The 27,622-nt window shown below is 42.2% G+C and overlaps 1 long non-coding RNA gene across 1 annotated transcript; it reads right to left on the bottom strand.

The window, feature by feature from the left end:
- On the bottom strand, nt 1–27,190 carry LOC129050172 (uncharacterized). The gene is made up of 5 exons (XR_008513707.1): nt 27,094–27,190; nt 19,112–19,161; nt 18,869–19,029; nt 3,713–3,786; nt 1–262 (listed from the first exon to the last, which is right to left on the bottom strand). It is a non-coding gene; the product is annotated as an uncharacterized LOC129050172 (long non-coding RNA).
- Nucleotides 27,191–27,622: the final 432 nt, after the last annotated feature.

Here is a 27,622-nt window from a genome sequence, read left to right as displayed (position 1 = left end):
GCCAGCTTAAGGCAAAGGGTGACCTTATTACACTAAGAATTGAGTGGAATCATGCAAATTGAGGGAATCATACATCTCAGGCGAGGATGCAGTCAGCCTTAATGGGCAGACCGGAGTGGCAGGAAGATCCTGGCTGCTCTTTCTTACGCCTCCTTCTCAGCAGAGCTGCTTCATGCTTTTCTCTTGCTGTAATCCAGCTTTCTTTGTCTTCCAATTCACATGAAGGGAACTGACCACTGGTGATAGTTCCAGAAAGCATCACCTAGACACAGAGAGCAGCCAAGCTAATATTTAAATGTCTTAATTCAAACTTGAAATTCATTAGAAAGGACTTTGACTCAGTGTGAATCAGATACAGCCTGAGATATGTAGCCGTATTGCATAATCATGGGTCCTATTGTATACACATGACTCCTCTTTTGGAAACATTAAAGATGGAGGGCTAGGTGCAGTGGCTCACTCCTGTAGAACCAGTGCTTTGGGAAGCTGAGGCAGGAGGATGGCTTGAAATCAGGAATTTGAGACTAGCCTGGGCAACAAAGTGAGAGCTGTCTCTCCAAAACATTTTTTTTTTAACTAGCTGGGTGTGGTGATATGAACCTGTAGTCCTAGCTGCTCTGGAGGCTAAGTCAGGAGGATCGCTTGAGCCCAGGAGTTCAAGGTTGCAGTGAGCTGTGATCATGCCCCTGTACTCTAGCCCTCTAGCCTGGGTGACAGCGAGACCCTGTCTCTAAAAACAACTAAAAAGTTAAAAAATTAAAAGATGGAGGAGAATAAAATCATGCCATCCTCAATTGGAGGCCTGCTTCTGGAAAAACAATAGAAGGTGGGTGAATCAAGTAATAGATGTTCACTACCTTCCACCCCTTGACCGACCAATGCATATGCATACACATGCATGTTCACATGTGTGCAAATACACACAGATCCTTTCCTCCCACACACCCAAAGAGGCCTCTGCTCAATTCTATTCACCAAGATCCTTTTCCCCAGTGGGAGAAAACCTAAGGTCACATCTGGCAATGAATTCCAATGTGACATAAAGGAGTCTCTCTTTTCTAAGTTCACAGTCTTTGGAGATTACCCATTCCTCCACTCTCTTCCTTTTAAAGGTGCTTTGGAAGAATAAAGAGATCAGGGGGAGATCCCCAGAGTTCTCAGACTTCTTTGACTTGTGATCACCAGAAACTTCCAGTTTTCTGATCAGGACATGACATTTAGCTTTAACTTTCACTTCAGCTTTATAAAGAGGATTCAGTGGCAAATTTGACTCTTGCAGCTTGGCAAGGAATACAATTATTTAAGCCTCAGCTGACTCAGATTTCTGTTGACATCCATAAAAGGCCTTGTTCAACATAACTACATGCATCCTAGGCCTTGCTCAACACAACTACATGCACGCTATGCTATTCTCTCTCAATTTTTATGATAGCTGTCTTGGACTGGAGCTTCTCTCTCTCATCATGTACCATAAGGGCTGTAAGAAGTAACTGAAACATGCTGAAATCATGGATTATTACTAGTGAGTCAAATCCCAAGAGAAGATAAGCAACAGTTTTACTAATTATGTCACTGTGGCATGGCAAGGATTGCCAACTCTTTAGACAAGGACGGAAAGATGAGCAAATCCTTAGTTCTCTCCTCTCCTCATCACAACTCATTTTCTCTGACATTCTTGAAATTGAAAATCTCCACTCCTAGCAGCAACTTCTTTATTTGGTAAGTTTCATTTGGTCAGCAATAACAGAAATGGGCCATGGATAACTTAAAAATGACATTTACTAATATAAGCAATTGGATAATGACAGGGAGTCCAAGGAAGAACTCAGCAGCCATGCCCTGAGAAAGGCAGGGACCTGGAAGACCCAGGGCTCTTGGCTGAAGGCATTCATGAGTTTTCACCCTGATGGGCTCTAATATGGCTCAGGCAATGGCATTCTGGTATCGTGTCTATCAATTCAGGATTCAAATGCTTGGCAGAGATGATCCAGTGAAACAAGCATTAGGCTTCCCTTCCGGAAACTTACATAAGTACCAAAAAGACACTATCAAAAACTAAAACTCCAAAAATAAAACAGCTTTCCAAAATACTGCATGCCAAGGAGTCTAGTCTGAAGACTTCGCCTTTCCCAGTGGCCGTGTGTATAAATGTATGCATGCATGTCAGAAGAAAGAGAATGGGTGGAAAATTAGCATGGAGGGGTAGCTAGGAGGTGTCAGGAGGGTTTATTGAGGAAAAATGGAAATGAAAGCTGACTTTGGAAATTAGAAAGTATCTCTTGGCAATGCTGAAAGGCTTTGTTGAGTTTGGAGGCCACACATCTGTAATGGTACTAATCTGCATGGTTATGCAATTTTCTCTAGCATTGCTCAGAAGCCAAGGTATTGGATTGGAGGAGGCAGGAAGTTGGGTGGATACAAGTTTGTGTTTTTCTCAGCAGGTATGACAGGGAGGAAAGAGGATGAAAATTGAATGCATTGTCAGGGAAACAGATCTCATGGCACACCATAGTGTCTAGAAGTCAGGGTGGGAAATGGGAAGAGGAGGCTGAAAGTTGAGACAGTCAAGGGTCAAATGCCAGAGGTCCTGGTTAGACTAAAGGTGAGGTTTAGTGGGAGTAAGGGAATCTTGCGTAAGGGGTAAAATATTTCAATAGCCCTAGACATGGACAAAAATAAGTAGACTTGTATTTATTTCTAAAACAGCCCTGATTTCTGTCTCTAACCCTCTAGCCACCCTCTGGCAGACATCTTCAGGCAGACATTCTCAGAATATTCAGCCCACTCTTGAGATTGATCAGTGGGTTCAGGATAATTAACTCACTGGAGTCCAGTTCAAAATTCCATCTCAGGCTCTCCTCTCCTTTCCTCTGGTAGATCCCAGCACCTGGGAGGCTTGTTTGGTCAGAGCTGGTTGCGGTGGTGGAAGCTGTGATGACTGCCTTCTGTATCAGTTTGGGCTGACATCTGTGACCTTCGCAGCTATGGTGACCTCGCCCTTTGTGGTTTTCAGCTCCAGCCCAGCTCCTGGTTGGAGTGGACTGGTAGGAGATAGCACAGCATCTTCCCTTGGCCTTGCCAGCTGTATGCATCTCCTTCAACACCTCCCAAATAGTGAGACTGTATCCTGATTCTTTTATTCTAAAGGTGGGGGGGACAATTTTAAGACACCAAAGACAGAGTTTTCAAGTGCCGTTTCTATCCCTTTACGCCCCACTCAAGGCAATGGCAAAGCAGCATTCAGCAGCCACTGGCTCCATTTTCAGCCCTCTATTAAAGGTGGGATCTTTCCATGCATCTGAGCAGTCCTGGACCCCAGGACTTAGCATCAGTCTCATGTACAGAGGGATAGAAACAATTGTGTAGATCCCCAGTTTGCAGCCCGATACTGCATTGTGACACAGCTGAAGGACTGCTTAAAGCTGCAGCACAGGGCTGTGTTCTGGCCTCTTGTACTGTTCCCCTGGGGCAGAAACAGTAGATCTTGCTGGTATTCAATCTCAATTTATTTATGTCACTAGAGGCAGGTTTAAGGATTAGGTACAATCCCAACTTTATTATGTCACTCAAAACATGAAGGATAGATTAATCTCCATCATTAACAAAAACATTAACAGCAAGAAAGCATAATGTGAAGACAAAGAGAGACTTCTCATATTATTTTGACAAACATTTTATATACTCATCTCTTCTTGCAATATCTATAATTTACCTTTTGAGAAGGCACATGGAGCCCTTGGTGTAGCTCATACCGTAGTCTCAGCTCATTTATTCCATCCATTTCCCCTGGAGAGAAAATAAATGCATGCAAAAGACTTAAGTTATCTTCATTTTCAGCAAGTTCCAAAGCAAGCAAGCATGTACTGTCAGGGTGATGAGGTACAGTTGTCTTTATGAACATCAGTGAGAATTTAGCCCACAAAGGAGATCACGACCTCTCAAAGTAGCACTGCAGCCCTTTCCTGGGGAGCTCCGGTTACTTAGCCAAGAGGCTCCAGGGCAGCACATGCATTCTTTTTCATTTTCTACCTCCATGGCTCTTCACTCAGGACCCTGGGAACTTTGGCATCATTTTGCAATGTCTTCAACATCATGGGGAAATGAGAGGGGGTGATGCTGGGTCACCCTTTCTACTTAGGCACACTGTACTCTTGTTTCTTAATGCCCTAACCATGTGGGACACTCCTGCAATCTTCTGTCTTCAGAAGAAATGAGAGAAGGGATACAAGTATGCTGTCTTCCTAAAGACCCACAGACTTTGAAGGAAATTCTCTCGGGTGCCCCCCACCCTTCCTCTAGGAAACACCTGGAAAAGTAGCATGTTTCCCCTGGCGCTCCCTATGCCAATCTTCAACCTTCCTTTCTCCCACCCCAACTTGATTGGGTGGGGAGTGAGAAAGGGAGGAAAAAAGTTCTGTCCTCTCATTTGTGTGTGTGAATCTTTCAATTCCATACCCTTTAAAGTTAGTATTCCAGTGGACAACCTCAGTGCACAATCTACCCCTTTGCAAATACCCTGCAACAATTGTTCAGGGGATTGTTCTCAGGCTGTGGAACTGCTCCCTGCTTCTGAGCATCCTCAACCCTAAGACTCTAGCTGATGTGTAATGGGTATGGGAGTTTGGAAGCTCAGCTCTCTTACTTTAGTTAGGAACAAACTCTGAGCCACAATTTACTCTCCAGAATTTACCTTTGGGATCAGGTTGAGGCTACCCTTCTGATACATGCAATTGCGATTCTGCTTGGCTAGGAAGCACATTCCCTGTTCTGCTTTCTCTATCCCCTTATCAGTTTCTTCTGGGAGTAGGGCAACCAACTCATCCCAGTTTGAGTATGATGGTCCCAGTTTCAAAACTGAAAGTTCTAAATCACTGTAACTACTTTCCTCTATCCTCTGTCCCAGGTATACTGGAATTGTTAGTTAACCTGCCTGGGAGCACGTTCTTAATAAACTACTTGTGCACAAATCTTTGTCTCAGTGTATGCTTCTAAAGGAGCCAACCTATGGTAGTAATGTAGAGTCGGAGTCTTTGCTCCCAATGGCAAGTGTGTTCTCAGCAATCAAAGTACTTTCAGTCCAGCTCTCAGATAGGAGAAGGGCCACCATGAGGCCTGAAGAGAGAGAGAGAAACAACCCACTCAGTGCTTTCTCTGAAGAAACTCATACATGAAAATACCTCGACACATGAATACTCAGAGATCGAGTGCCCCCAGGGATGGCAGAATCAAGGGCATTTCCATTGGAGTGGGTAGGTAAAGTGAAGGTGAAAGTCACTGGAGTTGAAGACAGTAAGGATGATAAGAACTGAGACCCCCCCCCAAAAAAAAAATTCCCATCAGGATGCCAAATTTTGCCACTTTTTTCAATAAAGGTGGACATTTCAATAGAAGACTGGTAGTTGACAAGAAGAGGGTCTAAGGTAACATCCAACCCAGAGAAAGCATTCAATCAATATTCGTTGAATGAATGAATGGCATTGTAAAGGGAGATTGTGAGGTCAAGAAAGTCCTAATGAATAAAAAGCTGCATGGAAAGATAGCAGATTTGTCCATTACTTGAATCTACATATTGTCGTGACATATTGCCTTATTTACCTGTCATCCTGAGAATAGGTGTAGTTGAGGAGTGATCTATTGTTTAAATAAATAAATTTGTTAGCAATTTCTTAGATACAATAAAAGTGTTTGCAACTTTATCTTCTTGGATAAGAAATTTCTGAAATGATAAAGTCATGTTAATGTAAATAATGTCAGTTCTGGGTCCTATTAATTTTGTGGTTGCAGTCAGGTTGTTCTCAAACTTTGCTCCCACTCCCATTCAATATACGGGCACTTGTAAGACCAGATGCTTTGGCTAGCCATGCAGCCTCACTGCATTGATGGCCTTGAAACATTCTACCTGAGTTAGATAGTTCTGTCAAATGAACTTGTCCCCAAGAGAACAACAGGTGGAGGGAATAAGCAAGAACTGTATTTACTTATCTAAATAGAAATTTTGGAATTTGAAGGCTTGACCTGGGCAACCAGACCATTAGAAATAGGCCAGATTCTTCAGTGAACTGATGAGTGAATCTTGATCATAAAGAGCTCACTAAGGGAATATGAAGACCTCAGGGGACTAGAAACAGAGATTACAAACTCTCATAATAAAGATTTTCTATCTCTCCAATCTGGATGTGGATGGTCATTGCATTACATGGGCAAGAAATAGGATAGATTTGAGGGAACCAGAAGGTGAGGTCTGGCGTGGGATGTCACCTGCTCCAATGGCTTGAAGGATTCTGTGTGGCAATAAAATGTCTGAAGATTTTGCTGGATGGTGGGCTCTCTCTTAAGTTACCTCACTCCAGGACCTTATTACAGGGAGGAGTGGATTCTGATTAGTACAGCCTAACCTTCCCTTTCTGCCCTGTAGGGTGGGGAACAAGGAAGTGGGGGAGGTACCATGTACTTGAGAAGATTCCCCTTGGAAAGAGTCAGGTTTCTCAGATAGGAGAAGGGGGCTCACCCTGGAATCATTTAAAAAGGGCATAGAATTCTAAAGGGCACAAGGAAAGCAGTGGGAAACCAGATGAGGGAGAGGCAGCCCAGAGCAGTAAGAGGATGGATGAGACTATGGGGGGACAGACCAGTGGGGAAAATACATTAAGGAAGTGATTAAAGATGAGAGACATAGTGAGGAGGCTGGAAAGATAAACTGGGCTACAGAATTTCCAAAGAGTCAGTCTCAGTAATTCCCTGGTGTGTGGGATGGAGGAGGAGTGGCCACAAACGTGGTAGAAGGTGGGGCACTCACAGCTCTTCAGGAGATGGAAACCATGGCTGAAATTAAGCCTGTTTCTAGAGAAATCAAATGCCTAAAATAGCTGCAGCTCCAGGTGGGCATGGCCCCAGGCCTCGCTGGAAGGAGTCAGCTGCAGCCACGACTGCCTTGCTTACTACAGCCCTGTTGATGGTGCAGCCATGATCACTCCCCTGGATTCTGGCATATGGTTGGTTATTATCCATAATGTCCCTGCTGTTGTGAATTTTCTCTTTTTCATCTTTTTTTATGAGTATTTTAATGGGAAGTTGTTGGGGGGTACATCAGGCTGAATTTGAATATGTGTAATTTTAAGGAATATTCCCTTGAGGTGGGAGTTGTGTTGGAAAAAGCAAGAGCTTTCAATATCTCACAGCAGCCCAGTGAATCAGGAGGCATTGCTCCTGGTTTATAGAATTGGAAACTGAGTCGGAGGGAGGAAAACACTGACAGTGGGAATCAAAAGTCTGACCAGATGGTGGCACAGAAAGGGCAAATGATTTATTTTTTCAAGGTTGCACCACTAGCAAGAGAGAGAATTGATACTAGAACTGAAGTTTACTATTAATAATTTACTCACATCCTGTGTCTATATAACCAGGCCAGCTTCACGGGCATTGACCTGTGCAGCAACACAGTTTCCTGTGCCCAAAAGGGCCCCACATTTGGTTTAATGATCATCTGCTGCCGTCTTGAAATTCATAATAACTTTTTGGCCAGGGGTCCCAAATTTTCATTTTGCCTGAGGCCCTGCAAATTACATAGCCAGTCCTATATATACTAGCTGTGTACAAGAAAATGTTTAACTTTAATATTTTATTGATCACTTCTACATGTCTGTATGTACACTCTTATGTAGACACATTCACAATAGTGTAGATGTGATTACTTTGGGAGATTTTGTTTCTAAGGTCTCCCAAGACCCAGAATGAGCAGAGAAATTCCTTCTGGCAGCTCACAAAGGCTCTGTTGCCATCCAGATGAGTCCTATGGGTTAGTCCAACAAAATATTTATATTGAACAAGCAAATAGACTAATTTAAAACGTGTTTTTGCATAAATATTGAGGAACTGTACAATAAAGAATTCACCTCAATTAATCATTGCTTGCTTTCTTCTGTTTGCTTTCCACTCCATGTCCAGATACATAAGCAAATTTTTCATACTTTTAATCAGAACATAGGAACAATGTTATATACTCTTCTAGATTTATTTAGTTTTTTCTTCCCCTGGATCCCTCAGACAGGCCTTCTCCCACACTGCAATATTGCTTTCTTAGTTTTTAATTTTAATAACACCATCGTCTCCCACTGAGATGATCTTACATAATTAATTTTAAAATTATCCTCCTGTGAACATATATTTTCATTTATTACTTTCACAAACTGTAGAGCACTGACTCTATGCCATGCCTTATGGAGACTGTGTTAGGGACACAAAGATAAAATGTGACCCTGACTCTCACAATTCTTTAGGAGAAATTAGAGCTCAGTGAGCATCTTGATTTCTATGTTCAGTTTAACTCCTAAGGAGAAATTCCTTGAAGAGAGATTGCTGGATAAAGAAAAAAAAAAAAAAAAAAGAAGAAGAAGGAGAAGAAAAAAGAAAAGAAAAGAAAAAAGCCAAGCACTTTTAAGGCATACTGTCAAATTGCTTTCCAATTCATAGTCCCTCTAGCAATGCACAAATGTACCTGCTTCACTGAAACCTTGCCAACATTTATCATTTTAAAACCTCCCACTAATTTAATAGGCATAAAATGATACAGAATTGTTTTAATTAGCATGCAGTTCTTTTGAAGCCTCACCCCCAAATCTCAATAATTGCTTATTTTACCCCGGACACTTCACTTTATCTACATAGAGCTCTGACAACCCCAACCCCCTTTTTTTTCTTCCCATAATGGAATCAGGAGACATATATTTGTTTTATTTCACAGAAAATATAGTGTGGCCTAGTAAACTTCTTACAACACGTAAAACTATTATCTTAAAGGGGAATTCTTTTGCTTCCCTAAAAATTCTATCTGTCTAAGGCATTAGTTTCTTCTTATCCTATCCTGAAGTAAGCAGGATCATTTTGAACAGAATCTGCTTTAACAAGCATCTTCAAACATTTAAGTTACTGCAATGCGCACTTTGTGACAGGTCCCCACTGCATATTTATAATTGAAGTCAAATGCAAGCAACACTCTGTTCAATTTCTTTCTGTTGAATCACAAATTCCCCCAACGGACACACGGTGCTACTCCACTTTCCGTAGAACGGAGCCCCGCCCACTACTCAGGCACGTGACACAGCTGAACTAATCATATCCTCACTCCTTGAACAGATGGGCCAATGGGTGGCATGGGGTTCAAGGTGGACCAACTGCAGTCTTTCCCTGAGATTGTTCACACTTTACCCGGCAGAATAGAAGCTGCTTTTCTTCTATAGCCCGTTAAGATGTGAATATGGAACTTCCAGCTGGCAGGCTCTTGCCCCTTTCCCTGCTCCCCAGCCCACCAGTGGGCAGGAGAGAACGCCAGGCTTGGAGTGGTGCACAAAGGGTGGGGCGAATGGGTCCCAGCAGCGCTCCACTGCCAGGTGCAGTGATTTCCATGGGCGGCTCCCACACACCCTTCCCACACCCTTCCTACATTACAACCACATGAATTTTTTTAAAAATAAAAGAATTCTGTGTTTGTTTCCTTTGCTTATTCTAGTTAGTTTTCTTCACCTGCAAGTAAGAGTTGATATTTATTCCGAGTCGCGCAGACTTCCCCTACATCGTGTGGTGTTAGTTGCTCTCAGACAGTGTGAATAAATTTCCATAATTATAAAAATTCAAATTGAACGGTTTGGTATGTAAAGTTATTCATTCAACACATATTATGTGCCTGCTATAAACAATTCTAAGCACAAGTGCTGGAGATGGAAACCCCCATCCAGGCCATCGACCAGCCAAATGATTTTTTAGATTCATAAAATGTCGAAGTGGACGTGAATAATTTCATTTCATCCCCTTAGCCTTTCATTTTACCAATAAAGTGAATCAAGCATAATCAGTTAGCGAGGATCTGGGACTAGAATAGCGAGCCCCTTCTCTAGCATTACGCTGAAATCAGGCCCTGGAAAATGGAGATGCTGTTAGATGTAAACACCTGGGCCAGCAGCCTGGGAGAAAGATAGACGGGAAATAACTTTATTATCTGTGTAGTTCTTGTATCAGGAACAAGCATTTGGTGCTGGGGATATATTTTTAGCAGAGGCATTGGGTTTCACATAAATAGTACATGTCTTTGTCAAAGGCCTCGTTTTCCTATTCTCTGGAGTCATCTGCTACTGTTTCTACACTCCCGCCTTCACACATTATTCAGAAGTGTAAATAACAGCTGCCAGGTTGGAATAGCTTCTTTCTTCCTCCAAGGCAGTGTGAGGTGGGGGCTTTGCCCACTCACTCTCCAGCCCCCCTTCAGAGTTACAGCCAGAGCATGGGGCTGCATCCCCCTGGACAAGCTGGTCCTTTTTATGCTGGAGAGGCAGCATGTATGAGGTGTATGAGCCACCGCACCAGGGCTAAGGTTTGCATATAGCAAAGGAGGAAGGCAGGAAAAGTATTCTTGGAAAGCAAAGCCCCTTAAACCCAGTAATCATTCCCTTCTCTAGGACTGGGCTCTTTCTCTGTTTTGTGAGAAGTCAGGCTCTTCCAGAAGGGCCTTGGGACACTGGGGCAGAGGGTGGCTGACAAGGGGATGCTCAGACATTATGCCAATTGGATCATTTGTCTCAGTCCTGATTTATTTCCAGGCCTATTCACTGGAGGAAGGTGTTGGCATCAGAATAAAAGAGAGAGTGTGTGGGCTTCAGGCTCAGGAACCCAGATAATTCAGGCCAACTGAGAGGACTTTGTGAAAATGCTAGGACCTTTGTTTTTCTCCACAAGGTGCTCTTTGACTGTGCCTTGTTGTTCCTCAATGAAATGTTTGAAATGAGCGGGGCCTAGGGACTGTTTTGGAGGATGGCGGAGAAGAAAGTTTCAGGGAGACCACAACCAACCCAAGGGAGGATCCAACAATAGGGGAATGGTTAAGTAACCAACACCTTATCAACCTATAGCAATAAGGAAAATGCTGGACAGTGCTAAGAAGAAAGGCATGCTGTAATTTGATTGGGATATTATAGAAAGGAATGATAATAAATGGTTAACTTTGAGTAAGGAGATTCTGGTTTATTCATTTCTGTTTGTTTTGTTCTATTTTCCGAACCATCCCTCTTTCTGTTTGCCAGCCTCGACGAGGGGCTTTGCGCTAGTTCTTGCTTTCCCAAATGTTCTGTCCCCAGTGGTGGCTGGCTTCTCTCATCGTCAAAAGATACCTTCTCAGAGAGCCTTCCGTGAGCACCAATTGACAATATGTCCCCTGCAGTAACTACAGACACTTCCAGTTTAAAACCAAACAAATAAAAAACAAAAAAAGTCAAAAAAATTGGACTAAAATTAATTTTAAAATAGATGTTTAGGAGGAGATATCCTCACTTTCAGCTGGGATAGCCAGCATATACAAGCATACATCAGCATAAGAATGCAGCTTAAGTAGCAGCATGTCTACTCTTGTTTTTTTTTTTTTACAAGCAGTGGTAATTGTTAGACCAGGGTGATACAGAGAGAGTGGATGTTATTCTTAGGGATGATTGAAATAAAGTATTGTGATTCTATAACTTAATGTGATGTATTGTTACCCAGATGATTTATTTGTTCTCATAATTTCACAACCTGCCACTGGTCTGGACTAATTTATTTACCTATACAGTAATGTGAAATAGGAAACGGATCTTGCCTTCCAGATGGATAAAGCCAAGGTGGTTAGAAATGATGAGTTGTTAATGGTCTGAGGTCCATTCACTCAGTAAATAATTATTGAATGTTTATTCTTGAGTAAACACTATTGACCAGAATGAGAAAATGTTGTACTGGAGAAAAGGAAAGAATCAAGGTTAGTCAATAGAACTGACATTGGTTAAGGTATTAGCGTAACGAAATAATGTAGAAATGTATGGGATCCTGGAGAGGACACCAACAGAACTGAAGGAAGGTTTCACTCTCTGGACAATAAAAGTAGGAGTCAACACTGGATGTTTGATCAAGTCAAGTTTAGACTTTGGTAAAGGCTGAAATAGGCATATGTTACTCCTAGTAATTACCTGGCAATGGCGTTCTCTCCTCATGCTTATAGGAAGAACACATGGAAATTAAGTAAAGTGTAATAAATGGTGAGATAGTAGGTGGCCTATTTAATTTCACCTCAGGGGGGATATACAGATCGGGAATTTAGGTTACCTGAATAAATCAAGAGCTTCACCTCCACATTGCCTTTCCTGTTCTAGTTGTTGCCATCACTGTGTGGAGAGAAAGTTGAATGGAGGGACGGTGGAGTCATTCTAGTGGATAAACATAGTAACCTGCTGTTTGGATTGCTTTCTCCTTCACTTGCCATTCCCCAGAAGGTTTGATTCTTCCCAGAGAACGAGAAAGGGAGTTCAACAGGAAGTAAACAATTACCATAGTTCCTAGGGACAGCGATGGGTGCTGGGGAGTTGTTGGTGAATGCAGTCCCTACCTCCAGGGAGCTTACGGTCAAGCAGGAGAGACAGATGAGAAAACAGTCCATTTCAGCAGTGTGAGAAGTGGTTCACGAGAGTGGAAGGGGGGTAATGAGGGATCTCACATGAGTGGCCCATATTGAGCTTTCAGGTGGTGAGGAGAGCTTCTTAATTTTAGCTAGGGGTCATTTTAGCTAGGTCCGGAAGGACAGGTGTGATCTGGTGGGTAGAGGAAAAGAGGATAGTCCAGGGAAAATGATCCACATATGCCAAGGTCCCAAGTGAAGAGAAGAGATGTGTGTTTAGGGAACTGGATAGGGGTCAAGTGGTTGGAGCATGATGGGCAAGGAGAGGGGTGAGATGACCCAGGATAAGTAGGCAAGGGCCAGACATTGAAGGGATCCCAACTACATAATTGATGGCAAGGAGTCCGTAGAGAGGGAGAGGCTAGGGTTATGAAAGACAGTGGTATTCAGGAGGGACAGATCCAGAGGATAGGACCTGGAGCAGATGTGCAGGGTTGGACCCACTCAGGGGAGAGAAAGTTCTTCATTGTGACAAGGATGGGCATGGAGGCAGTTAACCTGGAAAGTGGTAGTGCCACGAAGGCTGATGGCACACCTGGCTAATGACTCCTTCCTCTCTGAAGTCGGGGGTGATGCGTCCTGCTGAAAGTGAAGTTGGAGGAAGACAGGAGGGTCTGAGAGAAACTCAGCGGTGGGTATGGAATTGGAATCAGAGCTCTTAAGGGAGATAAATGAGGATTCCTGGGCAATTTTGAGTCTCAGTTGTGGCTTATGACTACATACTTGCAGGGGCACAAGTCCATGTGATTATGCAATGTTCTCAAGGAGTAAAGGACAGCAGGGATCCGGGGAACAGATTCAGGGTTGGTGTTTTGATGGGCACACGTGACAGAAAGCCAGGGAACGAAGACATCTTAAACACACACATTTACTGTTGCTCATTTGTGTGTGTGTGTCAGGGTGGGGGGAGTTTAAAAGGACTTTTTAAAAAGCCCAAACCCACAAGCACAAAAGTCATCAGTGACAAAATCCTAAGAGCTGAAAAGCCAATGTAAAGGGGCTAACTGACTTAGCCTTTGATTGCTCCAGCAGAAGACTGGAGGTTCATTTTTTGAAGAGAGTAAAAGGAAGACATTTGGACTGTGGTGAGACTAGCAGAGCTGAGAGTGAGAGGACCAGACTGGAAGTAGCAAGATCAAGTAAGGCAGAAACTCTCAGACTTCAATTCCTGGGCTCACAAATGCTAGCAGCCTGGCCTTTAGCCTCTAGCCGGGAGTTAGAAGATCAGCTAGGAGGAATGGCATAAAGGTGCTGGCAATGAGGCTGTCCAGTGGAGTAAACCAGCTGGACTGTTATAAGGTGAAACTCATCCCAGCAAAGTGCTTAGAGAGTCGGTCAGCTTATTGCCCCCACTTTTAAATATGAACAGGCAACCATGAGATACCAGATATCCGAGGAAACATGCCAGCATAAAATATAGGGACTAAAAGAAACACAGCAGAGGAAGAATGCAAGGAAACTGAAGGAGACAAGATCTGCAAGAGAAAAAAAAATCTAACATTATCTAGCATTAAGATCTTCAGAGAAGAAGGGAAGATATTGCAGCCGTGAAGTGAGAATAGGAAAGAGGAGAATGCCAAGAGGTAGGAAGGCCTGGTATTCAGGGGCTTGTACTATGGGAGAGAAATGAAGGGATTCCTAGGATGCTGGTGAGGTGTGATCCCAGGGCAATAGCTATGCCCCAGGTGAGGAGGACAATCAGCCCAGAGTCCAGATTATCACAGAGATTTTTTTTTTTTCCAACGAGTTTCAATGGATAGACCTGAAGTACCTAAATGTATTGAAATTTTGAAACATTTAGAATTACTTTAGTGAGGAATACAGAAAAACAAAGTTAGGGAGAAAAGTTAAGGATGAATTTCAAGCATATTTTGCAGGAAAGACTCAGTCTGAATAGCACTTACATTCTCATAATTATGTAAACACTAAATGTTGAACTAAGCTAAATTACCATAAAACTAAATTAGAGAGTGGAGAGCCAGAAGGAACACTTGCATGGGGCGGGAGATTAGGAGAGAGAATGAAAATGAAAGAGAGTTAAATTCTCATTTTCCATAGTGGGATGTCCATAGACAAGCCTAAGATGAAAAAATTGAGAGCAAATAAGTGTATTCTATAAAGACACAGGGATAAGTACCAAAAGAATGAGCTAACAGAATTAAAACTGGTTTCTTATCTAAGGAGTGGGGGATTTTGTGGTAAGTGGACAGAAGACTGCTATTTTCATTACTAGTCAAATAACAATCTCGTTCTTTCAATCTATGTGCATCTTACTAAAGGGAAAAACACAAAAAGACAAGGAAGTGTGGGTATCGGGAAGAGGGATGTCAGAGTGACAGATCATGGAGCCTAGGCAGAATAAGAAAATGAAGAAAGAAGACTGAGGGTAAGGAGAAGGGAAGTAGTTCAGAATGAAGAAAAACGGGATTAGGAGGGAGGGCTTGTGAGTGGTTGTCAGACGCAGCTTGGAGAAAAGTCTCAAAGACTTCCTATTTTGCCTAAGTCTATGTTCTTTTTATATTACCATTCTAGATGATTCCATTACTTTAGGAAGTTTTCCAAACAGTGAAATTTAGGGTTACGATGTTAGTAACCAACCTTAGTAGACCAATCACATGAAGGCTGTCAGAGAGTTGGTCTTCTTGATGGGAAAGTCCAAAAAGACCTCTTCTGATGATGTAAAGACTCTTGGAAGTTTGGTCCTCTATGGTGACTTTGTAAGCTATCAACTTGGCGAGGCTATACTACATTTCCTAGAATTGGCTTTCTTACATATTACTAGCTATGGCGGTCACAAGGGAGATTCTTGAGAGACTTGGGCACAAAAGAAGCAGCAAGCACTTTGTCGTCTGCACTCTTGTTGATGAGCTGCAGATTCATGCACAGGTGTGATACGGCAGCTAGGTGTGCAATTGCTCTGCCTTCCCTTGGACCCTTTTTCAGCTTCTCCAGCTCCTGGGCCAGGTGTGGGCCCCAGCTTCTGCAGGAACCCATACCCTCAAGGTAAGAGACCATTCTGGTTTGTCCTGGTGGGTTCCAGCTAATGTTCGTGGACTCCGGCCTCCTCATACCTTCCCTTTCTGACTACTTACCCTGTGAGCTTCTCACTTGGGCATCAGATGTGGAAAAAACAACCTTAGAGACACTACTTAACTAGCTCCCTGTTATGGACTTCACATATTGAAGCCCTAACCCCCAATGTGGCTATATTTGGAGAAAAGGCCTTTAAGAAAGTAAGTAAGGTTAAAAAAAGTTGTAAGTGTGGAGCCCTAGTCTGATAGATTTCCAGTACTTATAAGAAGAGACACCAGAGATTGATTTTCTCTCTCTCTGTCTTTCTCTCTCTCTCTCTCCCTTTCTCTCTCTCTCTCTCCATACACACACACAGGAAAGGCCATGTGAGGACACAGCAATAAGGCAGCCATTTACAAGCCACACGAAGGCCCTCACCAAAACCCAAATTTGCCAGCACCTTGATCGAGGATTTCCAGCCTCCAGAACTGTGAGAAATAAATGTCTGTTATTTAAGCCATTCAGTCTGTGGTATTTTGTGATGGCAGCCCAAGCTAATTAATACACTCCCCAATCATGTAAGTCAATACCCTTTAGCAAATCTATCTATCTATCTATCTATCTATTTATCTATCTATCTATCTATCCTATCTATCTATTATATACTTTTTTTTTTTTTTTTTGAGATGGAGTCTCACTCAGTTGCCAGGCTGGAATGCAGTGGTGTGATCTCCATTCACTGCAATCTCTGCCTCCCTAATTCAAGTGATTCTCCTGCCTCAGCCTTCAGAGTAGCTGGGACTACAGGTGTGCGCCACCATGCCCAGCTAATTTTTGTATTTTTAGTAGAGATGGGGTTTCACCATGTTGGCCAGGATGGTCTCAGTCTCTTGACTTCGTGATCCACCCACCTTAGCCTCCCAATGTGCTGGGATTACAGGCTTGAGCCACTGTGCCAGGCCTGAATGATATACTTATATCCTAGTGATTCTGTTACTCTGGTGGAACTCTTACTGATACCACCTTCCTGGTGGAAGAATGTCCTCCAGAGATATCCAGTTCCTAATCTCTGAGCCTGTGAATGTTAAGGGATTCATAAGATGTGATTAAATTAAGGATTGTGAGCTGTGGAGATTATCCTGGATTAGCTGGTGGGCCCTAAATGTAATCACAGGTGTTCTTACAAGAATGAGGCCGAGGGAGATTTGGTGACCTAGAAGAAGGTGATGTGACCGCTGAAGCCAGAGCCTGTGCTGCTGGCTTTGCAGATGCAGGAAGTGGACAGTAGCGAAGGCATACAAGGAATGCGGCCCTAGAACCTGGAAGAGAGAAGGGAGCTGGTTCTCCCCTAGAGCCTCCAGAAGGAGGGCATCTTGATTTCAGCTTAGTGTAACTGGTTTTGGACTTCTAATCTCCAGAACTGTAAGAGAATAAATGTGTTTTGTTTTAAGCCATCAAATTTGTGATAATTTGTTACAGCAAACTAATAGACAGTAATATATTACAACTCATAATAAGTTATAAAAAAATCAGAAATCCATGAGTTCATTCCAATAGTAGATAAGTAGATAGACAGATGATAGATGCATAATAACGGAATGAAAGAATACATGAATGTCAGGTAGGGGAGAGGGAGGGCTCTTCCTTACAGTAAAAGTTGACTAATTAATGTGGAAGGAATGGTGGAAAATCACCATTTTGTAACCAATCCTTAGGCAAGAATCATCAATGAATGCTAAATTTAGGGGGAAATTGTGAGGATCAAGAGAAATCGTAACTGTGCTGTTCAGTTACATCTTTATCAAGTGGTCAAAATTAGTATCACCAACAAGAGCAGATGGACACTGTGGACCTCCAGATGTGATATCCTGAGTAAAACAAATGGTCACTTTTGTAGTCCCATCTGGGGGTACAAGACCTGTATGTAATTATGAGAAAACATCAGACAAAACCAGCTAAAGGAATATATTACAAAATAACTGACTTCAGCTTTTCAAAAATGTCAATGGCATGGAAGACAACAGAAGGTTATGGAACTGAGATTACAGGAGACTAAAGATAAATGATAAGTAAATGCAATATATAATTCTGTCCTGGATCCTGCACTGGAGAAGAAGAGTGCTATTATTAGGGATATAAAATATTAAGAATATTATTGGGACAAAGAAATAATTGGAATATGGATGATAGATTAGGTGAAATTATAACATCAATGTTAAATATCCTGAATTGAATATCAGTGTTGTGGTTACATAAAAGAATAACCTTATTCTTAGGAAATTCTAAAATTGTAAGGGGAAAGGAGGTATGCCTTCAACCTGTGAGAAAACATTTTCAACAAATACTGGGGGAAAGGTTACTATTCTCAAAAATCAATTAAAAAAAACAACCTTATAGAAAAATGATTATGTAATATGTATGACAAATAACAGAAAAATATACGTGATATATACTCAACTCTCTTGTAAGTAAAGAAATACAAATAGAAACAATGAGATGCCATCTGTTACCCAGAGGGTGGCAAAACTGAAAGAGCTTGGAAATATAAAGTGTTAGCACTGAAATGGAAAATGGTGGGACTGCAAGATCATGTAGCTACTTTTAGAGAACAACTCACTGTGGCCCACATGCACAAAGAGGCAAGTACAGAAATGTTCATTGCAGTCATGTTTACAGTTAGAAACTAGAAGCAACATGAACATATGTAGGAATATGGCTAGAAACTCAAGTCTTTCCATTCATTTAAAAAAAAAACTTGTAAAATGATATTACATATGCAATTAAAAAGCTAATAACAGGCCAGGTGCAGTGGCTCATGCCTGTAATCCCAGCACTTTGGGAGGCCAAGGCAGGTGGATCAGGAGGTCAGGAGTTCAAGACCAGCCTGGCCAACATAGTGAAACCCCGCCTCTACTAAAAATACAAAAATTAGCCAAGCGTGGTGGTGGGCACCTGTAGTCCCAGCTACTTGAGAGGCTGAGGGAGGAGAATCGCTTGAACCTGGGAGGTGGAGGTTGCAGTGAGCCGAGATCGTGCCACTGCACTCCAGCTTGGGCAACAAAGTGAGACTTAGTCTCAAAAAAAAAAAAAAAACAGTCAATAACAATAAATATACTACCAAACAACACAGTATGATTTTATGGCTCTATATATCTATATCTAATATTATACAAGAGCAAGGAAGATGATCTTAAACGATATGCATCAAATAAGAACTCAGGGTGGGGATTGCTCAGAGGTGACTTCAGCTTTATCTCTAGTGTTTTTTTTTTTTTTTTGGTAAAGGGAAATTTATTCGTATATTGCTTGTATAATTAAGGATTACATGTGTAATTAAGGATTTCATATATAATTAAACATTAATTTAAAAATGTGGGCAGGGGTCTTTACCTTCCCAAGACCATTTATAAATCAATTTTCTTTTCTGTCTTCTAATAAATCAGCTACTGTAAGCATCGTGAATGAGGGCCACACACTGCATAATGGTTCCCTCTGCCACTCTGGCTTCTATTTTTACTCTTCCTTGGAACTTCTGGGCATTTGATTTCAATCTGTAATGTCAAGATTTGGAAATTAAATTTAGGTGAGTTCAAAAGAAGAGTGTCCCTAAATGTAAGCAGCTTGGGTATTTACCTTTTCCCTGTTCAAACGCGTGCACAAGAACCTCTCTTCTGTCTTCAGGTCTGTGAGAAAATTAGTGAGAAACAACATCAGGGAATCACTGGTGGAGTATGCATAATTATATATGTTGGCAGCTCTGTTCTTGGGGGATATTGTGAAATTAGGATATTTCTCTTCCCAAGCCTGATGACTGGAAAATTTGAATCTCACATACAACTACCAAGTCTCCTTAAGAATGTATGTGATGCCCTGTATAATTCTTAATGGACTTAGAATATCCCTAAAAATTCTATTATAGCACTATGGAGTATGAAAATTTAAAGAGAACATACTCATTCTCAAGTTCAGTCATTTTGAAGAGTTTGTTGTTGATGTTGTTTTTAATGGAGAAACTGAGGCCCAGAGAATGGAAGTGAATTCTCAACATCACAGAACCACTGGGCATGGTTGTGGGCAGATTCCAAGCCTTGATCACCCCCAACAACACAAGCATTGTATTCATGTGATATTACATTTGTGCAAATGTAAATTAGATGCTGGAGTGAATGGAGAAAAGGAAACTTCCCATCTTCTGTTACAACTGCCTGCACAAGTCCTAACACAATGATACAGCCCAGTACAATGTGCATTTCTCCCATGGATATTGCCTGCTTAGGAGCATATGGTCTAGGAGAGAGTTGAGGTAACCAATATTGGTGATCTGTATGAGGATGAAGTGATGGTGAGAGACCCTAAAGAGAATGGGCCACATAAGGCATTACCTTCATTGTCAAGAATAAAAATAAAAGTGTTTTTCTGGTCCTCAATGATAGATACAATTTTGCTCAGTCATCAAGAAATTTGTTCCTTCCCCTCACCAAGGGGCAGAGGAAACACAGAGGGATGGAACTAACACTTCTCGGCTCTCACATGCTAGTGTTTTGCTGCTGTCCTCCTAATTCTGAATGGCAAGTGTGTTAATGCCAAAATTGTAGAAGCTGGTCCAGGTCTGATGTGTTCAATCTCATGATTAAAAAAAAAACAAAACTGAAGTCCTACTGCCAGATTTGAAAACATTGCTGAACAGGTGTAGGTGAGGAGAATGCAGCTGAGAGGTAGTGCTGTTCACACATTTAACGAGTGGACATTGTGACTGGGCTTCTGAAGACATTCATGTGGTGGAACATGCAGTGTAGTGTGTGTGTGGTTTACGAACAGATAGCCCAGTGTTCTGATATTTACTGATGCAGTCTGACATTTACCCACTGTTCACCCTTGATTCTGTGTTCTATAGGATGGTGATAATATAAGGGTCATTGCCAATCCTTGATGGGTTGAAGGAATGTGACTGGAATAGGAACAGAACCAAAACCTATCTTGCAAGATTCCTTTAGGAATCAAGTAGGATGACTTATTTAAAGTACCTAGTATTTTAAAGTGCTCATTATGCAGTTAGCACAAATTACAGTATAAAACCCAGTAGAAGAGCACAGCCTTAAAATCATGACAATTAGATTTCCACTTATGTCATTTCCTAGTTGTGTCACCTGGAGCAAATTCCTGCCCCTCTCTGAGTTTCCACATTGGAAAATGAGGATTAAAGACAAATCCTGAAGTGTTGTTTGAGGTCTTACTGTGGCTGCATTTAATAAGACATAGTTCAAAACAAGAAAGGAGGTCATCTACCATCCCTGAAAGGATCAGAGAACTTGGAGAAACATCTTCCATTTTTGATACCACACTCTACAAGGGTCACTGCCAAATCTGGGAGGGTTGAAGGAAAATGGCCAGGAGGGAAGGAAAAGAACTGTATTGGCCAGGGTTCTCCAGAGAAACAGAATGAATAGGAGAGCTATATATATATTATAAAGAATTCATTGATGTAGTTATGGAGGCTGAGAAGTCCCAAGATCTGTAGTGTAGTAAGTAAGATGGCGACTCAAGAGCTTCGATGGTGCAGTTCCAGTCTGAGTCCAAGGCCTGAGAACCAGGACATCTGGTGGTGCAAGTTCTGGTTCAAAAGGTGACAGGCGGCCGGGTGTGGTGGTTCATGCCTGTAATCCCAGCACTTTGGGAGGCTGAGGCAGGAGGATCATTTGACCCTGGGAATTTGAGACCAGCTGGGACAACATGGCAAAACCCCATCTCTACAAAAATACAAAAAAATTAGCTGAGTGTGGTCTCAGCTACTCAGGATGCTAAGATGGGAGGATCACTCAAGCCCAGGGGGTCAAGGTTGCAGTGAGCTGCGATTATGCCACTGCACTTCAGCTTGGAAGACCGAGGGAGACCCTGTCTCAAAAAAAAAAAAAAAAAAAAAAAAAAAAAAAAAAAAGTGGCAGACTCCAAACCCGAGATGAGAATGTGTTTCAGTCTGAGTCTGAAGGCAGGAGAAGGCCAATGTCTCAGTTCGAGGCAGCTGGGCAGGAGGATTCCCTCCTCCTCATGGGAGGATCAGCCTTTTTGTTCCATTCAGGCCCTCAACTGATTGGATGAGGGCCACCCACATTAGAGGGAGGCATCTGCTTTGCTCAGTCTGCAGATTCCAATGTTAATCTCATCCAGAAACACCCTCACAGACACACCCAGAATAATGTGTGACCAAATGTCAGGGCACCCCATGATCCTGTCAAGCTGACACATAAAATTAACCATCGCAAGACTCCACATCCATTTCCCTGAGGGATAGCTATCTGTCTCATTTGTCAGCTAGGGGACTTGTTCTGGAGAAAATTATGTCCATATTATGGAACACAGATTCTGATTCAATATAAGAAAGAACTTTCTAGCATTCAGGGTGGTTGAGAATGAAATGAGCTTCTTGGGGAATGCATTCTCTCTTATTGGTAATGCACAAACAGAAGCTAAACAAACCCTTGCATAGGAGTCTGTCAAGGAGAATAAAGCATCAGCTGCAGGCCTTAAACAGCATACTGGACCAGAGGTTTCTTCCAAGCACATGAGTCTATGGTTCTGTGATTTTGTGGAAGTGCTCCATAAATGTAGGTGGTGTTATAATTTGACATCACACAGGACCAGGCACTTAATATATTTTCTCCAGGCAATAGCATCCTAGTCATTCTCTCCCACTACAGTGCTCATGCGATGACACTCTCACTCAACAATCTTCAAGTGCTCCCCATCACCTAGTGCTGACACTCCAACTCATTGGCCTGACATACAAGCCCTTCTTCTAATAACCCCAAACCTGTCTTCACAGCCTGATTCTCTACTACTTTCCCATACAGACACCATGCTGCCACCAAGCACATGCCTTGGATTTTCAAGGCCCCTATGTTCTGTCCCTCAGGAAAGGACATCACTCTGAATCCCTCAATACTGGGTGTATTATTCCATTCTCACCCTGCTATAAAGAAATACCTGAAACTGGATAATTTATAAAGAAAAGAGGTTTAATCAGCTCATGGTCCTGCAGGCTGTACAGGCATCTGTTTCTGGGGAGGCCTCAGGAAACTTACAGTCATGATGGAAAGGGAAGCAGGCACATATATTCACATGGCCAGAGAAGGAGAGAGAGAGAAAGGGCAGGTGCTACACACTTTTGAACAACCGGATCTCATGAAAACTCTATCATAAGAACAAGGGTTAAGTCCGTCCCCATGATTCAATCACCTCCCACCAGTCCCCTCCTCCAACACTGGGAATTATAATTCGACATGAGATTTGGGTGGGAACACAGAGCCAAACCATTATCACTGGGCTAAGTAACCCTCCTGTGAGTTTCCTAGGCGTAATGCTCTGACTCACATGCCAGCATATGCTATGCTGCTTTGCAATTGTCTGGTCACTTGTGTCTATCACTCAAGTGAACCAAAAGCCCCTCAAGAGGAGAAGCTATGGCACGCTTGCTGTTGTGTCTAAATACCTCAGTGCCTGGCATGTAGTAACTGTCTCACATAACACTTACTGACTTGAAGTGTGTCTTCCATGAACTCCTTTCCATTTGTAATCTTTTCCTCTAAATTCCTGCAGTATTCTAATCATATCTCCACAATGTCATTTGTCCAATAATGTATTCATCCAATTGACATTGTTTAAATGTATTTTAGGTGCCAAGCTCTATGTTGAGTTTTGGGGATATACTGGGGACTAAAATATAATCTTTTCTTTCAGGAGGCTTATATTCTAGCAGGCAATACAGAGAGGAAAATAGGCAATAATAAGACATTCTTCTGCAGGTATCACAATAATCTCTTAAACTGGATAGAGAGCTCCAGGAGGCATGGATCAGCCAAGTTATTTCATCTCTGTTTCTTCAGTGCCTAACCCAGTAAATAGTATGTAATTGCTGAACGGATAAATCATTATAGGTAATCCTGTACTTATGTCAGTAACTTGGTCATGTCTTCCTATCCAGGCAAACCATTGAGATCTTAGGCCATTCCAGAATTTTAGAGCTGCAAGGAATCTCAAAGATTGAGGAGTCCAGTTCTTTCTCTATGATTTTAATTTCTTCTACAATATGCTGACAATCAATTTTATGGAAACAAGCATGAGCTCCTAGGCATGGATGTGTCATACAAAAATAAGATGATGTTGTTTTTGCTGATTTTTAGACGTAGTAGAGATGGAAATTTTAAAAACACAGGTTCCAAGTTAGCCCATGTTCTGTCTATAGCTGGCACCTAATGGTGTTGCTCTGGTTCTTCATAAGTACAGATAATGTGACACCCAGGTCCCATCCTGTAACAGCAAGCACTGTGATAACCAGAACTTTTGCCTGATAAACAATTGCTAAGCTCCAGCCCACATCCAACTAATTCCACACACCAGTCATCCTAGCACAATCAAATAAAAGAATTTGGACAGTTTGTTGAAATTCACTGTGATCCTATTTGTCTTGGAATTAAAACAACATTAATTGGGTATGTGCAACAATTCATTTTGGTTCCTTTGGATTGGATTGCTGTGCAAATGAGTAGTGAATACAAGGGAAATATTTAACCTAATTGAACATGAATATGCTCAATTCCTGAGTCCTCTTCAAATCACTTTGGCAACTGTGTTATTGAGGATGAGTAATGAAAGTGCTGAACATAAATTTTCATCAATTTTTTTAAAGCACTTGCTAGTTTCTGTAGCACTGATCAATATCATAAGCCAATAGCAGCAGCATCTTGATAAATTAATTTATGTGATATGGTTGAATTTTTTAAAGTATTTAACATTTTCTTGCCACCTCCTGTTCAGGAGAATGTGTGAGGCTTTGCAGCATGAGGACTCAGGTGAGCTTGAGGACCTCTGTGAGCTTATGAAGTCTGTGTTTTAAATGACTTGCAAGATAAGATGAGTTGTTATGCTCCCATCCTAAGGACAAAGCCAAATGATAGGAATTAATGTTAGGGGATTTAGAGAACATCAAAGCATTTTTATGCCCTTGAGAACGAGCTTGTAAACATCTGGTAAGGACATGAATTGAATTGATAGGAACCAGGTTTATCATATTAACTAAGATGCAGATGATTCATGTTGAAGCTTTGGAAATATAAACTTAGGTTCACATTGCAGCTCTGCTTCTGACAAGCTGTGTCACCTCAGCCTACAAACCTCACTTTCTGCAGCCCTGTAAGATCACCCATGAAGGATGATTGGGAGAAGATGAGATAATGCATCAAAAGGAATCAGCATAGTGCCCAAAACATACACTTAGAAATATAATTTCTCTTCCCCTTATGGAGCACTTGAGTCCACATATATGCGTGTGCACAGTCTGTGGAAACAGCAAATTCAAGGATCCAGTTTGGGGGCCCATTAAAAAGGAAGCCTCCACAGAAAAGTTAAGGGAGTGATTGATTAACCACTGCAATTCATTATGAAGGCCAGGAGGGAAGATATTACTGTGACAAATTGCTTGGTTTTCTTTTCTGTTTTCACATTAATGCATTTGTCAGCACAAGAGGAGGGGAGAAAAATTAAACAAAAGAAGTTCTAGTGTCAGAGAACCTCTTATTGATTGGGTTCTGCATGACATTCTCATTAAGAATGAGAAGAGATGGTTTCTGTCTAAGCGTGAGGGCAGCCCCACCCCGGGACAGGAGAATGGCCAGGGTGGCCTCAGGTCATTGCCCCTCCAGCCCTCAGATTCTGTACTCTTAGTATTCCCCTCCCACCTTTTCTAAAGCAGGGATGGTAGGAAGAAAAAAGAGAGGAGAGAAGGGTAAATGAAAGCAACATTTTATTATTTGACAATGGCTTGACTATGTGATAGTGAAGAGCCTCAAGTCTCAGTTTCTATTTCTATAAAATGGGTATAAAACCACCTACTTTTTAAAGACAGAGTATGTATTAAATGAGACAAATGTCACTTATCACTATCTGATACTATGTTATATATTCATTGTCTCCTTTTTGTATCATGGGCCTCCCCACTAAATTAGGGTAAAAATGTTGTGTGCTTTGTTCACTACCGTATTCTCAGCATCTAGAACCCTGCCTAGCACATAGTCGGTGCTTTATAAAAATCAGTTGAATTAATGAATGAATAATGTATATAAGAGGTTTAACACAGTGTCATTACATACTAAGATCTCAAGATTTGTGGCTTTTGGATGAGATTGGGTGTGTTCAGGGTGGTGTGGCCGTAGACTCAATATTGGTGGCTTTCAAAACCTTAGTGAATAGGTGATGAAAAGCGCATCTTGGGATCTGTGAAAGCAAGTTGGACTTAGCTTTGAATCCAGCCACAGAGTGGGTGGATCAGTGCAAGGGGGTGGCATAACACAATTGGAATCCTCAAATCCCAGGGGCATGAATGAGTCAAAGGTCACTGCCTGTGGGCTGGAGTTACAAGAGGTGAGACTGGGGTCCTGGGTTGGTGTTGGTCTGTTGCCTCCTCCTGAGATGGAGGCTCATTGCAGCTCTGCTCCTGGGAGGTAAGGGGGCAGGGGCATCAGGGCTTTTTCCCTGTGGGCATGGCCTCCCAAAAGCAGGGTGTCTTACACGGGCAGGGTCACCTTGAAGAGCACAAAGGTGGTTCTCACTTCCCAAAAGTGCTTCTTCTTTGAAAGCCCTTGTCACCTACATCACTGCTCCCCCACCAAACCCCAGGGCTAAGTTAGAGCCTTTTGTTATGAGGTCCAAGCGCACCTCTCCTCTCCTACACACGAATGTGGGTAATAACCTGCTCAGTGTGTGCCTTTCCTGAGCCTCATATCATGAAGCAGGGATGGCTTCTGAATGTTCCCTGCTTTATTCCCAGCATCTAGCATAGTCCCTGGCCCATTATATGGGTTCGATAAAGTCTGTAGAGTGAATGAATGAATAGATGGATGAGTAAAGTACATCCATTATATAGGTAAACAAGAAAACTCTTGTTTACACCCCCTGCCTCTCTCTCTCTCTAATTCAACCCCTGTCAGTTGTACTTCATTAACCAAAAAAAAAAAAAAAAAAAAAAATGAGGTTATAACTCTTTGAGCATCAGGATTTCCTACGCAGACTCAAACATGCAGAAAACAGGCACACTTTGGGCCAGGAGACCCCACTGAAGAGTCCCAACTGTGATTGGCAGGCATCTATGTATTCTATGAGAGTTAGCTCCCGCCTAAAGGCGCCCCTTCAGTCCTGCACAGGGATGTCTTTGTGCCCAGTAGGCTGGGGCCATGCTAAGGGGTGACCCTGAGCACCAGGCCATGGGGAGCAGAGCCTGAGAGCCTCTGGAAGCCTGTCAAATAGCTCAAGGCCAGCCTGACACTGCGGCCCATGGTGCAAACCATTGATTTATTTCAGAGGGATGCATTTGCATTCCATCTGCTGGCCCAGGGAAGCTTCTCTTTTCCCATTTGCCAAGTGCATGCACTCACACACCCCCTTACATATACTCACACTGTCACACCCACACACACACAACCACCCAGGCACACTCACAGACACATCACATGTACACTCTCACACATATTCACACACATCTTACTTGTGGAAGTAAAAGCCTATTTCCCCAGAGAAAGCCAAGTAATATCTGATTCATAAGCAAAGAACAATTTCCTAGAACTTACCTTTTGTTATCTGTGGAAAATTGCACTAAACCTTGAAATCTTACTAGAGTATGAAATACGGAGCTGCCTTTTGGTTTGAAGAGTTCTTGTAACAGGCCTAAAAGTAATGCAGTCAAAAAGTCGACTTTTCGCCTCAAGTTTTGGTGTTAAAAGGCAACTCTACATAGACTTGCACTCTGAGATTGGACTCCATCAGCCCTTCTAGCAAGGGCACCTTCTAGCAAGTGTAAGTCACACATACACTCACACAGATACACACAAAATCACACACACTTACATGTACTCCCAATCACACACACATACACACCAATTACATATACTCACACACAACACATAATACATACTTTCTCTCTCACACATAAAGTAACGCACACTCATATATACACTCACACATATTCACACTTTACATATACTCACACAGTCACACACTTAAACTCACAAACACACACACAAACACCCTGGCCAAAATAGGAGAAGGGACAAGCGAGACTCTGTAATTCCTAATGGAGGCAATGTCCCGGCTCCTCCC

The sequence above is a fragment of the Pongo abelii genome, chromosome 16 (genome assembly GCF_028885655.2).
Source record: "Pongo abelii isolate AG06213 chromosome 16, NHGRI_mPonAbe1-v2.0_pri, whole genome shotgun sequence".
Lineage (NCBI taxonomy): Eukaryota > Metazoa > Chordata > Mammalia > Primates > Hominidae > Pongo > Pongo abelii.
The sequence above is the reverse complement of the archived record's forward strand: the minus strand, read 5'-3'. Positions and strand labels throughout refer to the sequence as shown.